This window comes from Doryrhamphus excisus, chromosome 1, assembly GCF_030265055.1.
Source record: "Doryrhamphus excisus isolate RoL2022-K1 chromosome 1, RoL_Dexc_1.0, whole genome shotgun sequence".
Taxonomy (NCBI): Eukaryota; Metazoa; Chordata; class Actinopteri; order Syngnathiformes; family Syngnathidae; genus Doryrhamphus; species Doryrhamphus excisus.
Genome location: NC_080466.1, coordinates 19,380,747 through 19,397,434, shown reverse-complemented (window position 1 = coordinate 19,397,434; position 16,688 = coordinate 19,380,747). Strand labels below are relative to the sequence as shown.

The following is a 16,688-nucleotide window of genomic DNA, read 5'->3' as shown; positions in this document are numbered from 1 at the left end:
TTCTGTAATATTATTTTAAGGTGCTAATATTGTATGGTATTTGATAATTTTAACAAAAAAATTGACTAAAATTCCAATACGCAATTTTTCCACATGAAATTACATAAAATGGGGAAAGTTTCACCCTGGAATGTATTCATTATTCTCAATGGGAAAATATTTGTTACACTAAACTATATTTTTAAAAATGATACTAATATTTTTGTCATAAGGTTTATGTGAATGCATCTTACTATTGTATGATCCATCCATTCTTTTTCTAAGTCGCTTATCCTAATTTGGATTGTGGGGGCATGCTGGAGCCTATCCCAGCTGACTTTGGTCGAGAGGCGGGCTACACAGTGGTGCACACCGGTCGCCAGTCAATCGCAGGGCACATACAGACAATACATATGGACAATTTACATTCCATTTGTGGAATGTGGGAGGAGGCTGCACAGTGGAGTGGTTATCACGCAGACCCAAGTTCAATTCCACCCTCGGCCATCTCTGTGTGGAGTTTGCATGTTCTCCCCGTGCATGTGTGTGTTTTCTCCGCGTACTCCGGTTTCCTCCTACATTCCAAAAACATGCTAGGTTAATTGGCGACTCCAAATTGTCCATAGGTATGAATGTGAGTGTGAATGGTTGTTTGTCTACGTATATGTGCCCTGTGATTGGCTGGCCACCAGTCCAGGGTGTACCCTGCCTCTCGCCCGAAGAGGCTGGGATAGGCTCCAGCACCCTCGTGACCCTCGTGAGGATAAGCGGTAGAAAATGAATGAATGAATGTGGGAGGAAACCGGAAACCCTATCTATTCATCATTTAACTCTCATGCACATGTCATGAGTTTTCACACGTTTTCTGCTTCAAACTTCCACACACAAACTCAATTTCAAAGGGTCACGTTTGATTCGGTACTGCTCCGATTTGGGGGGATTTTACAGGAGAACATGCCTTGGTGGAGTTCCGTGTGAAGCCCCACAATGACTTGGTTGTGAGTCACTCTGATAAAGCATTGGGGCGACACCCAGGCTGGGTGATAAACAAACGTTGTCTTCTTTCCACCTTCTTCCTGGCATGCAGATGTGGTGACGCTGGATGTTCAGCAGGTGGCTCCCAAACAAGGGGAAACCCGCCCTGACTCCAGACTGATGTGCGTCGGGAGTTGTTTTCTCTTCTTTAATGCAACTGATGACGGCGCTTATACTCTATTACGGGAATATCTCAGCATGACATTTAAGATGGATTATGGAGAGGGAAAACCCTGCCATTAGGAGTTGTTTCCGAACAGGATATTGCTTCGTGTATTTCACTGGCTAATTTATATCCATCGGTTTTGTGGAGATGAGTACATATCAGGACACGTTCCTTTGAAGGTCTTTCCAGAGTAGATTGGAAAGAAGAAAAAAAAAACATGCTCAGCGTATGTTTATGATTAAGAGGGAGAGCCTCGCGGCCAATAAAGACAGAAATTAAGAAAAACAGCTGTTTGCTGCAAACCAGACTGCAGTCACACAAACACCCGACCTTTCAACTTAAGCGATTGTGCTAGCTCTCAGCATGTATACATTTTTCGAATAAATCTCCTGTTGCGCTACATTAGATTTGCATGATTCACCACTTTATTTCACACAGAGATGTTGAAAATTGCAAAGCCATAACAGCAGACCCTGCCTTTATTTGAAACATAGATGATAGCGCTGATATCTTACAGTATGTCGCAAAATTAATGTCTCTTTTGGGCTCCTTTAGCCTGGGGTGAGCTATTTCAAGAACCTAGTAGACTGCCGCTATTTATTTCTAGTTATTGGCCTATAGAGCTCAAAGGATTTTGCTCCCTGAAATCTGCCTAGCAACAAGAGATCTCTTACTTTTTATGCACAGAGCTAACTTTCAAGCCGAGTTTCGACTTAACAATATAGTATAAGGTAGTGTTTTCAGTAGTGAGCAGCCACTCTGACCTTTAAACATAGCGGTCTATACTGAGTAGACCATTTCTGCGTGCGGTTAGGACTGGCATGAGCCACAAATAAGAGGCATCAGGTACGAAAAAACGCTCAGGAGGCCTCGGCGTCTGGCAGCTCCCAAAAAAATAAAGATTTACGACGTCTCTGAGCCCGTGTTGACTATAAATACCATATTATCACGACAAACCATTGAATCGATATGGTGCAGCGCCGTATTAGATAATAGCTCCTGTAGGAGTTTAATAACACATACAGTGGCCTGGACGTTGCAGATAAATGTAAGCTTAATTATGGCTGCTGGCGAGTGTCGATTAGTTTTGACAGTGATTGTGTTTTAATTGAAGCCAGACGTTACCAGATGGATGTGTAAGTATATACATGCTATGTGAGTGCTGCAGTAATTACTACAGTATAGTTTTTAGCATCAGTGTGGCGCTCCAATGGCGTTAAAACAAGTGTATACGTTTTATGCTAGTTGCTAAATATGTCCTACAGGGCAAAAAACTGCACTATGTTGGTAGACTATAATTTTCCATAGGCTAGACTGCCTATTTATAACCCAAAGTGCCAAATAATTGTTTTAAGTGGACTTCATTCTGCTGCTTGTTTAACATGTTTAAATGCTCATACTGTAGAAATCCTCCCCCTTAGGACTCTAAGTGGGTTTCAAATAGAGGATAAGGGAATCTTACAGAACCAAATTATAAAATGAGAACCAGATTATTTATTCCTGACAACAATACCTAATACAGATGTCCGGGCTTATCTGCAGTCCCTGTATGCCTACAAGTAAGCGGGTCTTATTACAGCGCAACTGCAAAAAAGCATCCTTCCTTTCCCTGCCCGGCCTTTTACACACTCGAAGCTGGAGTCCTGAGGCTGGGGTCCTGGACCAATCAGCTTTGGCCACTGCCCTTTCTTGAACCGCTTTCATGGTGTTTTTCCTTTCGTTTGTTAGCTGGGGCATCAAGGCGTTTTTTCCTTTGTTGCAAAGCAAGCTGTCGTATGCCTACTCGATGTAAGTATAAGTATCTTGTGTCTGTATTTGTGAGACTGTGTTTGTTTTAGCTTTTACCTTTAGCTAGCAAAATTGAGCAAACACCTTCAATACTTAAACCAAGCAATCAAGCCGCTAATGTGACAATAGGAGGAGAAAAAGTGTGGTTTCTTGATTAGATGATGACAAAATAACACGCAGCCAACATTCTCAAGAGCATGCAGAGGTAGATGAAGCTGATTGTTAAAAAAAATACATCATGAGGTTGCCTACAGCCACAGCTTTGATAAACCAGCAGTTACCTGGCAACTGCAGATGGATTTTTCCACCAACTATAGGCCAGGCATGCGTACTGCAATTTTTTTAATCTGTTTTTGCAGATCTGTAAGGGAACGCTGATCACCTGTGATTAAGTTAAGGCAGGTTCTAGGTTCTTTTAAAGCTATCTATCGCAAATGAGTCAAGTTGCTAGTAGTAACCGGACAGTGTCATGCTTTTGTAGCAGGGTCACAGATCACATGTGTCATGTAGCCAATGTCTTTAAACGCCCCTGTAGCTTTAATCTGACTTAAAGATCTGCCCGTCTTGAAAAAGGTACTTCTTTGTTGTAAATGACTGTTGGTGACATCATCCCACTGTGATCACTCGCTATCATCAGCGTGTCGGTGGATTGAATGACCACCTCACAATACTCCATTGTGTCCCCTCCCAAACACTTGTGATTTTGCGGACCTCTTTGTACATTTCGTTAAACTAGCACAATTTCCTCCGAGATCTTTTAATCCTGCCACATTTGTGAGCACTCAGCCTGTTGCTGACTGCAAGACAATGAGGAACATTCCAAACATTTCCTGCCTGCCTTGCTTGCTTGGGTTTTGAACAGGCTCTCGTCTTGTGTAACAATTCCCAAGATGGTAATTATCACTTGTGATGGATCATGAAGTTTATTGATGCGCACACATATGGGAGATATCACCCGCAGAGTCTTTGATACAACAGTAAAAAAATAATTGGATTGTAAATATGCATTGTTCTGTCACTGAGGTCAATAGATTATTTGAAAGACAGAAATACATCAATAGTCTCAAGGGACCTCATTTTCTTATTGGCATCGTTCTTTATTGTATCATCCATCACAGAACAATACCATCTTTCTTGAGAGCTTACTACATTTACTCAAATTGCACAAGTTAAGACCTGCAGTTGGGGATGTTACCCGATACCGAGCGGCTTTGTTCCGTCTTCTTCTTCTTGTTGTGTACTTCCACTCTAGTTTCTTTAAAATTATAAGTCATCTTCTTAGTTTGTTCCTTGGTAATCGCACCCAGCGTAGGTGATGTTGAGGAAAACCTGCGCTTTCCACATTTCTGACAAAGTTTAAACCCCCATAAATTCATGTGTCCCTGAGGACCCCCACTTTTCTCTCCAGACACCCACTTTTCTTCATAAAATAATCATGCTGGAATTTCCTCTCCGGACCTCTGGAGTTATCTCGACCTTTTACATCTGTGGCATCGGCAATATCCTCCGAGGCACATGGCTTAACCCTCGAGAGGCCCCTGAGCATCATATTCATCACAGCACAGCTGAGACAAAAATGTCAGGGACTGGTCACTGGTTTGTGTCCACATGCACCAACATAGAATGGTTCACATGAAGTCAAGTCAACATTATTTTTATAGCTGTAATTCACAGTAGACGTTACAAATGACAATTGTGGTGTATGCTAGCACATGTAATAAAAAATATCCCTCAAATTTTATAATCATTAGATAGTAGTTGTATGTCCCGACCGTTTTGTTTGATGGGAACCATGTTTCTCATTAAATGCTCTTCAAATTTTACAGACATGTGCTTGTCCTGGTTCCCATAGGCTGTAGCGTTTTTGTATCCTTGCTAAAACATTCTTCCTCGTCCTCCTCCATGAACCGAAGACTCATACAACGGGAAACAGGCAGTCCTGCACAAAGGAGATTTATTGACAATTGTCTACAGCCAATCAGTACGCAGAACGAAACGAGCGGGTTCTCCTTTCGCCAATAAGAACTACTGTGACTCTATACACATACTGAGATGAAGTGGACGAGTTTGGACACGTCTTCAACCCTCACATGAGTATACAACACCCTCTACTGGTAGCAATGGTAAATACAATGACAGACGCATCAAACAGACTCACCGATACATCACTCTAAAACACCACAAGGATGCAGAACACAATGTATGTTCATATGCTGTTAAAAGAATTCTGCAAAAGAGGAAATCCACAAAAGGTGAACCGCCATGTAGCGAGGGAACACTGTATTCTGACTTTAAAAAATTCAATATGTGTCCTTTAATATTTTAGCTCTATGTTACTGAAATGAAATTATATTTCTTCATCATATTGCAAATGTATTCTTGTAAAATTGCATTTTTTCTCGTTTTTTTGTAATATTTTTACTTTATTCTCTGAAAACTGTTTTACCATTTCTGCTGTTGTTTTTATTTATTTTTTAAATAATGACAACTTTTTTCTCTTAATATTTTTCTTTATTCTTATTAAAAAAATATTTTTATTAAATATAAATTTTAAAAATTTAAAAATAAAAATATATATTTTTTTATTTTATTCAGTTTTCAGACACTTTGGACACCACTGGCTGACACAGTGGACCATGCTAGCAGTAGAGGCAAGGAAAACTCAAACATAACATAGTGTGGGGCAGCCATCTGCCTCGACCAGACCAGCTGGTTTGTTATAAAGAAAGAGAGGGTCGTGATGAGTCTCGAAGCCAAGTTGAAGTATGTTCCTGCCGTGTGTGTTTTCAATTTTTCAGCACTTTGTATGCGCTAACGGTGATAAGTCAAGCCTGGCAACGTTTTTCAAAGAGCGGCAGAGTGCTTTCATGAGATTTCAGCTTTTAATGAACCAACAAGAAACCAAAGGTCTGCTCGGACAAACCACCTGTTCAATTAGCTGAGGGCTTATCGTGGTGGTGCGTTACGTCATCGCTACAACCGTGCTACAATCTGACCCTGTTACATTATAGCGGTAATCAATGTTGTTTCCAAGACTATTTCACCTCTCTTGTCTCTGGACAACGTGTCTACAGAAGTAATGACGCAGTTTTGAAATATTAAAAACAAGCCAGCATCAATAAGAAGGCACCAATAAGGCCGGCCGTTCTAGCAGACAATTTGGAGCTGTTTTTAAAGTGGAGCAGTTTCCCATCATTGTCAGCATTGGCATACAGGAGCAGCCTGGATGCAGGGAATACACGTACGAGTGCCAAAACAATGTCTTAATGGACCATTCATCACTAGCTTCACATCAGCCATCTTTGATCAAACAACATTGGCAAATATTCGCATATGTTCAGCTCTTCGGCTGTAAGTCTGAAGACAAATCGCGGTGAGGCTGTCTTGTTGTGATCTATTATCATCTGGACTCGTATTGTTGTCTTTTTTTTCTCTTCAGGACTAATGGCTGTTCTTTGCAGTAAAAGTCTCACATTTGGCACCAAAGACAAAGCTGTCGAAAGGCATAAACATATTGTGCTTTTTTTAGCTACCATTTCTCCAACAGTGGCATTTTTATAGTGGAAAAAAAACCTTGGGTATGCTACACACCCAAATATATGACTCTTTCTTACGGTTTAATGAAAAATAATAATTCACTGTGTGCAGCAATAATATATACATAATGATGATAACAATAATAATATCCACTTGTTGCCAGGCATAATTCATATGGATCAGTCATCCCTCCATAGCAGGGCCAACATCAAAACTACAAAATGGACTTTTCTTGTTTTTTGAATAGAAAATAAATTTATACACAGACAAGTTTACAATAAAGGCTTCTCATGGTACTTACTTTTTTTGGTTATTTAAAAAAAAACATTTTTTTTATCAAAAATCACTTGAACGACTTGTTCATTTATTTGAAAAAAAATCCCAACATTTTTGCTCAGACAGTGGTGAATTATCGACAAATTTTGAATTTTTTTGCTTTGGAAAAATTTTTTGGACTACTTACTTACTACTTACTGACTACATACTTACTACTTACATACTACAAAACAGTGACAATATTTTGTAAAATTTTGAGGGTTTGATAAAAAAAGCTAAAAATATATTTGAATATTTATATTTAAAACATAATACATAGTAATAATTCTTACAATTTTTTGTCTTTTAACAAAATTTGTGATTCCATGTTTTTCATTGGCTGCACAGTGGATGAGTGGTTAGCACACAGGCCTCACAGCTAGGAGACCAGTGTTTGATTCCTTCCTCATGTGTGCGTGGGTTTTCTCCGGATACTCCGGTTTCCTCCCACATGTTAGCATGAATGTACCTGTTACTACATGGTTACAGAATTATGCTATGCTATATTTATTATCACCAACATGTTATTGCTGAGGGCTGCACGTCGGACGAGTGGTTAGTGCACAGGCCACACAGTTACGAGACCCGAGTTCAATTCCATCCTCAGCCATCTCTGTGTGGAGTTTGCATGTTCTCCCCGTGCATGCGTGGGTTTTCTCCCGGTACTCCGATTTCCTCCCACATTCCAAAAACATGCTAGGTTAATTGGCGACTCCAAATTGTCCATAGGTATGAATGTGAGTGTGAATGGTTGTTTGTCTATATGTGCCCTGTGATTGGCTGGCCACCAGTCCAGGGTGTACCCTGCCTCTCGCCCGAAGACAGCTGGGATAGGCTCCAGCACCCCCGCGACCCTCGTGAGGATGAGCGGTAGAAAATGAATGAATGAATGAATGTTTGGGTATTTTTGGACATCTTTACCAGTGGTAAAAAGACACATCGTTGTTGTCCGGTAGAACAGCACTAAACTTGTAGTGATGCTGCAGTGACGTAAATTTGGTTAGAAGTTCCAGCAACGACATAAGATGACGCCACCAACGTAATAATTGATGTTGAGGGAGAGAAAAGCCCTTCTTCGCCTGATCCATGGAGCAGATGTTGCACTTCATGGAGGTCTGCTACTTGAAAAAGGGCGCTGATTTACACGAACAAAAGCTGCAGAGGCCCTGAGTCCAATTAACTGCTAATAGCTCGCTTGGCAGCCACACACACACACACACACACACACACCGCTCAGCTCATTTTCACTCTTATGTGGATGACATGTTGTTCGGTGATTTTCACTTCACTTGCAATAGTTGCTAAAATGTCTTTTGGCACTTACTGTGGCCTGTGGTGGTTTTGGCTTAAATTTTAAATGCTGTCCTGGGAATCTCGGAGAGGACTCCCCCAAGGGAGTCGTTGGAGGCAGATGTGAAGCATGTTTTGTTCCTCCGTCGCTCCGCAGATGCTGTGGACGTTGAGGCCCTGAATCGAGCCTTGAGAGACAGACAAAATGTCTGTGGTCAACGGGGATGTATCGGCAGCACAAAGGGATGATCCCGTCCTGAGGCAAGGAGGGGGGGGGAGAAAAAAACATTTCCGCTACTTTGAGACAATGTGAAATTGGAAACCTGCTACTTTTAAGCCTCCTGTGAAAATCTGGACTGACTGAAAGACTTTGATTACTTAACTGAGTTGAACTAAATCATGCAAGGTGTGCACATTACATACTGTGTGTGGTAGGTGGGGTCCATGATGGGAATCGTACATGCCACCCTCTGGTCACCAGTTTTAAACATGTGCATCCAACGTTACACATATGGCGTCAAAACATTAATTTGCTTGTTTTGCTTTTTCTTTAGCTTTCTGCAGCCAAAAGAAGGAGTCTTTTTAGGTTTACATTTAACAGTGATTAACTTGAATGACAAGCAACACTGTTAAAAAGTGAAATATGGCATCGGTCAAATGAAATAAAAGCTTTATTGTTTTATATTTTTGTATATTAATAGTGGGCAAGATGGTAACAATTTGACCCTGGAACAGATTCACTATCCATACATCCGTACATCAATTTTCTATGCTGCTTATCCTCACTAGGGTACGGATCCCAGCTGTGTTTAGGCGAGAGGCAGGGTACACCCTGGACTGGTGGCCAGCCAATCACAGGGCACATATAGGCAAACAACCATTCACACTCACATTCATACCTATTGTCCCATCATTTGACATGGCAATAGATTGAGCATGCTCAGTATAACTTTTACTTACTTTAACTGTTACGTGCTTGTGAAGTTCATTTTTGCTAAATACAGAACAATAAAGTAAGGCACACACAAAAAACATCATCACTCAACCGTCATGAAATAGTTTGGTTTGCAATGCTATGCACTTAAACGCTTTTCTGTCTTTGTGTGTTCCACTATACTATATTGTTGTTGTCGTGCTGTGACCACATAGACATTTGTCATGTCATTTCATGCATGGTTCGACTTTTGTCCAGAGCTCTTCTAAAGTACACTGATGAAAGAAATGCATGTTTGATAGGTTCAAGATAAAAGAACGCTATTATTCTTAGCGTATGAGACACTGACAATTGGCTTTTTACTTGTCAGCAGCAACTTTGTTGTGTTTTCTCCTTGGCCTCTTCAACTGGGACTTTACTTGTGGCTCACTATTTATCACAGAATATCCTTTTGCATGTTTCATCAAGTTGGACCTCCCAACTGTCTTGACATACAGTATAAAATATCACACACAAAAAAAAGCTACACACACACTAATTTGGCAAGTGTTTCCACCATCCAAATGGGGGTCTATCCTTTAGAACAAAAAAGAACAAATCATTAAATTACTCATGCGGCAAGTGCAAACTTGAATAGAGTGACTCATATTGTATTGACACAAACACAAGATGCTTTTTTTCTCAAGAAAAAAAAAGATTTATACTTGCATTTTAAGAGTCAGAGATTTTCTTCCCGTCACTCACACACACACATTTAATTGACCCGCATTAGGAGACACTAGCCACGTTTACATGAGGAGTTTTTCTCTTTCCGAATGGAATCTTTCCGAATGACCTTTCCGAAAGCAATGGTATCCATGGAAAGGAATATTCCAATGGCGTGTCTACATGCGCCGCTATAATCAACCAGAATAGTCAATGGGGCATACGCAGTAAAGCGTAAACACCAACATCACGTGATACCGACTTTTGAGTTTTTCTTTCACTTGTTGGAATAACTCCGTATTGCCAGTTTTTCCTTCGTCCAGTCTTGAAATTTAGTTTGAATCAAAAACAAACTTTCCGCAGCAGTCCGGTGCCGATTGCTCGCCTCCATTTTTTTTAAATCGAAGAACGTCTTGAGCTGCGTGTTACGTCATATCTCAGCATTCGCTGAAAGAACGCACCCGGGAACAGGAAAAGATAAAGTTCAATCTTGCTAATATTTTATAATTAAGCTCGGCACATGTTTTATATAGATATGTATTTTCTTTTTTAATAAAACTGGACTTGTGAATGGCATATAGAAGGGTTTAGATTCTGTTCCACAGATGGCGCTAATGCACACGAAAGCTGCTTGCCAACCGCCAATAAACAACAGAAGAAGAAAAACACCACGAAGAAGAACGCAGTCTGACAACTTTCCGATTGAGCGGGTACAAGATACCTCAATCGGATTGGGGAAAGGAATATTCCACCCCTGTGAATCCGATTATATATTCATTCGGATTGGCACTTTTCTTTCGGAATGAGGTGTATACAAAGGTTACATTCTTTCCGTTTGAGCAAATAATCCAAATGGAATTGGAATATTTGGGTCCATGTAAACGTGGCTATTGTTGCATGTGACCAAAAAGCACTAGAAAAGCAAAAGATTCATTCATTTTCTACCACTTTTCTACCACATCCTCACGAGGGTCGCGGGGGGTGCTGGAGCCTATCCCAGCTGTCTTCAAGCGAGAGGCAGGGACATCCTGCACTGGTCATAAGCAAAACAAATGCATAGAATTATTGTTTGATGCTCGTGGAGTGGAGCACCCGCTCAAATTTTTGTGACGTTCTTTCCACTGAAAATATTGGTTATATTAAAAAAAAAGTAACAAGCATTTGACTTCCTGTGTCGTTGTGCTTTTGGAGTCATTTTTGTACTGGCAACAATTCTATCCATACAGAGGATGCATACTTTATGTATTGAAATTATAAGGCATGGGTAATTAGAATATCGTTTAAGTTGTTTAAGTGTTAGCATGAACCCAAAGATCACCATGTACAAAAAGTCTAAAATGACTCAAAAGATGAAATCCACTTGAATAGCACAGCTCCAGCAATAATAATCCAGCAAATGTAATAACCTTGCAGAGGTGTAATTCCTTTCAACAGACAGAATTCCAAACAGATGAAAGGGATTTTCCAACTCAGAAGTCAAAATGTGTGCTATCAACACTGTGTCAGGAGTATTTATGTGCTACAGGAGCGTTGTCTTGGTAAAGCTGTATTATGACGCGTTGGCACCTGAACGCACCACATCATAATGTCCAAATGTTCCCTCAGGACACATTATATTTGATACTGTTGGTGGGTGCGTGCTTCCTTCATGCTGCATGCAGCTATCCAATGTATTCTAGAATGTTGGCTCTAGAATGGTACTCCCCTCAAGACTTGTTTTTGCTCCAAGTGAGGCCTGAGTGGTCCGGGAAAAGGTTGAATCGGAGGTTTTAGATGTATATCAGCGCTATAAAATGTTGGTGATTGTTCAAAATAAGCATAAATTGAGCATTTTATGTTCACATATTTGCTTTAAAAACAAATCCTGGAAAATATGATATTCCCAACATTTGGCTTTAATTTCAAAAATGTAAAAGAAAATAAAATTTATTGTATTTATTATTTATTTATTTGTTTGTTTATTCTGAAATATATAAATATACTGTTTTGGGGCCCCTTAAAGGGGAACTGCACTTTTTGGGGAATTTTGCCACTCTTTATGTGAAACATGAACACATATTTCTTTCCCTTTTCTGTGCATTCTAGCAAGCAAGAAAACACGTTAATATAAGCTAGCAAGCAACGGACCTCATACAGCTATTGTCATAGTTTTCATTGATAAATGGGACTTATGAAGAGTTGGTTGCTAAGTCACCTTAGTGCCTTAGTAAAGATGTTTTGCCCGATATGGCCATGTTTTTCAACCAATCTTAAATTTCAAATTTGACACACATTTGCTTGCCAGTCCCCTAAAGTTGTGTACCAAATTTTGCGGGGATTTGGCTAAACACACAAAGGTTACAGTGCGTGATTTGTAAAGTAATGGTAATGGTTTTATTTCATTTGAACATGCATCAGATTACAATTGAATGCATCACATAATCAGTTCACAGTTCCACATGTCCAAAAGGAGTAGGAAGAAGCAAAGCTTATTAAATCCTACCCCTCCATCTGGTACTTTTACAATCAGTAACTCTTACATTTGTTCACTTCCTGCTTTCCAAATATTTTTTTTTTATTTTATTTTTGGCACGTACCGAAGTATGAGGTGATATGAGCATCCAAGGACATAATGTGTACCATAGTAAGTGTCAATATAGTGATATATATAGCACATCATGACTGGTTCAAGACTCTTCATCCTTGTATTTAGCAAACATTTGTTCACTTCCTGCTTTCCATGATACAATTTTTTTTTTAATTTTGTAATTTTTTGTCCCGTACCGAAAAATTACAAAATTTAGTAATTGAACTAAATAAAGTGTATAAATTGCATTTAACTGTGTGAGAGATTTTAAGTCAATGAACTTTGGAGTTTGTCATAATAGTCGCTGGGTTGCATGTTTTCAATCTTTTTAGAAAACTTATACCATGAGGGTATTTGTACAACATGAGCATTATTTTGTGAGCACAATGTCGAGACCAAAAGTAGTTTTTATTGCTGATCGAGTCCATCATGAACGACTCCTCACAGTCAGGTCTCTCAGCTTCTGCTAAGTTTGTTTGCACTTCGAAACCTGATCGAGGACAGAGGAAAAGACTGTTTAGGAGAACATTTGCTTCAATCAATGTTTCTCCAGCACATCCGGGGCCTCCATGATCCCCTACGAAGTGTGGATGAGAAGCATTTAAAAAAAAACCTGCATTCAATCAGCTTATTTATCCTCCGATTGCAGACCTCCTCTGTGTCACCACTGCTCCTGATCCACATCCGCATTGTTACCAGGGCTCTTGAGTAATTACCGCAATTTGGGATCAAAGCTTCGAGCACGTCCAAGACAAATAGGAGTGTTTGCGTAGGATAGCGGTACATCTGATGGCATGCTGGGAAAGAGACGGAACACTACATGGCTCAATCACAGGTACTTGTTTTAATGGCGGCCTTGTGAACTCACAGTGAACTGTTTGATTGATTGCTCATAGGATGCGGAGTCATTCTCCCGAGCAAATCCTGATATTTTGGTGTAAATGACCCTAAGCTACTCAGTTGCCTCCTGCCCCATCCTTTTCTGACAACACAACCTAAAACCAGACCAGAACAGCCAGTGTGTACATATGGAGTAATGTATGTCTTTATAAAACAAAAGCAGATGAAAGTTGGGCTTGGACTTGGCTTCCACAAGTACAAGCCGACATCTGCGCACACCAAAGGGGTCTCGAGCTCAGCCAGAGCAACACGGCAAAGATCTGAAGTCTGCGGGAGGTCAAGCTGACTCAAACGCTGAGGCATCCTTCACTCTGTGCTGCCAGGTTTACTAAACGAGCGCTGATATACAGGATCGTACGGGTTTTGAGATGGCGTGTCAGTCTCGATTGTCTTTAAGATGGACTATTGTGTCAAGTCTTTGAGAGGTCTGAGTCCAAATGTATAGTTTTTGGGCTCAAGCCAAATCTCAAGTCTTTGTGTCTAGATCAGTGCTTCTCAAATAGTGGGGCGGGCCTCCTTAGGGGGGCGTCCTGAACTGTCTGGGGGGGTGTGAGAGAAAACAATTGAGAACCACTGATCTAGACCATCACTGGTTTAGTGAAAACCAGTTTAGTTAAAAGCCTTTAGTCTCAGAATGGTAGTTCGAAGTCAGACAGTTCTCCAGCATTTGGGTTTTTCATTAACATGAGGGAGCTAACAGTGCACATCATTTTCCACCTACCCAAATTAAACTGGAAAAGTTGCCCCAGATCAGCTGGAGCAGATTTCAGGTCTCAACCATTAGAACTTGAGTCTAAATTTTGGGCCAAGGTCAAATAAAGGCATTCATTCATTCATTTTCTACCGCTTTTCCTCACGCTGGTCGCGGGGGTGCTGGAGCCTATCCCAGCTGTCTTCGGGCGAGAGGCGGGGTACACCCTAGACTGGTCGCCAGCCAATCACAGGGCACATATAGACAAACAACCATTCACACTCACATTCATACCTATGGACAATTTGGAGTCGCCAATTAACCTAGCATGTTTTTGGAATGTGGGAGGAAACCGGACTACATGGAGAAAACCCACGCATGCACGGGGAGAACATGCAAACTCCACACAGAGATGGTCGAGAGTGGAATTGAGCCCTGTTCTCCATAGCTGTGAGGTCTGCGCGCTAACCACTCGACTACCGTGCAGCCCCAAATAAAGGCAATCGTATTTAAATTTCAGTCAATCATTTTGGACTCAAATATCCAGTCTTTGAGACTTAAGTCTTGAGTTCAAGTCTCTAGTCTTTAAATTTCAGATCAAGTCTCGGCCCCAAGTCTCCAGTCCTTTAGCTGTACTTCGAGTCACTTCTATGGCCTTCGCGCTTAGGGCCAAGTGAAATCCCAAGTCTTAAATCTTGGACTGTTCTGGCCTCTCTGCAGGACTTTTACACCACACACTGCTACACCAGAGCAATAAAAATGATAAAGGACACATCCGACCCCACTAACTGTCTTATCCACTATCTCAAATCGGGTGGGAGGTTCTGGAGACTTAAGAGCAACCCTTGACACTCGAAAGGAGTCTATGGACCATAATGTCGCCTAAGTCAGGACACGGACGACACTTCCATTGCTCCATGTTGCTGAGAATGAGGCGCACACTGTATTCATCTGCAGGGCACAAGACGAGTAACGCACTATCCTTTTATCCACCATGCATGTTGTAAATAGTTGTCGGGCAGGTCTAGGGTTAAAAAAGCCACAAACAGAAGTCATGGTTACTGGTACGAGGTAACCCAATTATACTTAATTAATAACTAATTAAATATTTTGGCTTGTTTTACAACATCCATTCATTTATTCATCTTCTACCGCTTATCCTCACGAGGGTCGCGAGGGGTGCTGGAGCCTATCCCAGCTGTCTTCGGGCGAGAGGCGGGGTACACCCTGGACTGGTGGCCAGCCAATCACAGGGCACATATAGACAAACAACCATTCACACTCACATTCATACCTATGGACAATTTGGAGTCGCCAATAAACCCACGCATGCACGGGGAGAACATGCAAACTCCACACAGAGATGGCCGAGGGTGGAATTGAACCCTGGTCTCTTAGCTGTGAGGTCTGTGTGCTAACCATTCAAACGCTGTGCAGCCCTGTTTTACAACAAAGACCCCATTATAAAAGTTTAACATTGCAATATCATATTATTATTATTAAAAAAGCCAACGTCTGCTATGAAGAAAAATGAAGATGCGCATTGCTACTGGCATTTCATGAACATCTGTAGTGAATGAATACGAGAAGAGGCCTACTCTAAATGTGAAACACAGGCGTAGTAGAATGAATAAGCGTCAAGATTCAAGTTCACGACAGAGTCGCCTTGACCCCAGGATGGAAGTAGGGGTGGAGGGGGGCGGGGGGACTCCGGAAGGTCTAAGTGAAGGTTTAGTCCAGAGGGGGGGTAGCATGATGATGCACATGAATTCCATTCACAAAGGTGAGATTCCACATCTCAATGTGTGTGTGTGTGTGTGATAGCTTGAATGCCATTTACTATTTAGCTTTGACTTCATGCCCTGTCTCGGCTGCTACAGCTAGAAGACCCGAGTTCGATTCCACCCTCGGCCATCTCTGTGTGGAGTTTGCATGTTTCTCTGGGTACTCCGGTTTCCTCCCACATTCCAAAAACATGCTAGGTTAATTGGCGACTCCAAATTGTCCATAGGTATGAATGTGAGTGTGAATGGTTGTTTGTCTATATGTGCCTTGTGATTGGCTGGCCACCAGTCCAGGGTGTACCCCGACTCTCGCCCGAAGACAGTTGGGATAGGCTCCAGCACACCTCGCGATGGAAAGTGAATGATCCGGAAACTGGAATAATTAGAGATTGATCCAGAATAATGCAAAAAATAGGGAAAGTTTGGAATTTTCATCATAGGACAACAACAAATGAAGCTGTAAACATGAAACAAACACCATTATGTATAACCAAGACACTGTGGAATCTGGAGTGGGCCAACAGATTTATTGTATCTTCAAAAGCTATGGACCTAGAACCTGAAGAACACCACCATTACGGAAAATGCAATTTTTGTAAATAACTACTGAACTAATATTGATATCAATATGAATCCAATAGCTAATGGTGTGTTTTCATAGTCAAGACTTTGCTAACAAGCTAACTTTTAAATGCTAGACTCGATTTTTTCCCCTGAGGGTGATGATTGGTAGGACATTTACCTGGTCTTCATCCCCAACCATCATGGCGCAGTCACATTACTCTATGGCTTATAATCAGTAGACATGACAGGATTGAGTCCTCTTCCATCTGGAAAGACAGCAGGTTTGAAATAATTTAATAAAGCAGGCGCTCGGGACGCTTGCGAGCACATACAGCGCGTCTTCCGCTAACCTTGCTCTTTTCCGGGATCTTTCCCAACAATATCCTTGAACTGGTTTCACAAAGGAATTACTGTATATTTGCTATACTTTGAGT

At 41.1% G+C, this 16,688-nt stretch overlaps 1 protein-coding gene across 1 annotated transcript in view; it reads left to right on the top strand.

The window, feature by feature from the left end:
• sgms2a (sphingomyelin synthase 2a) overlaps positions 1 to 16,688 on the top strand; it is a 56,063-nt gene that overhangs the window by 18,131 nt on the left and 21,244 nt on the right. The window lies entirely within an intron of this gene.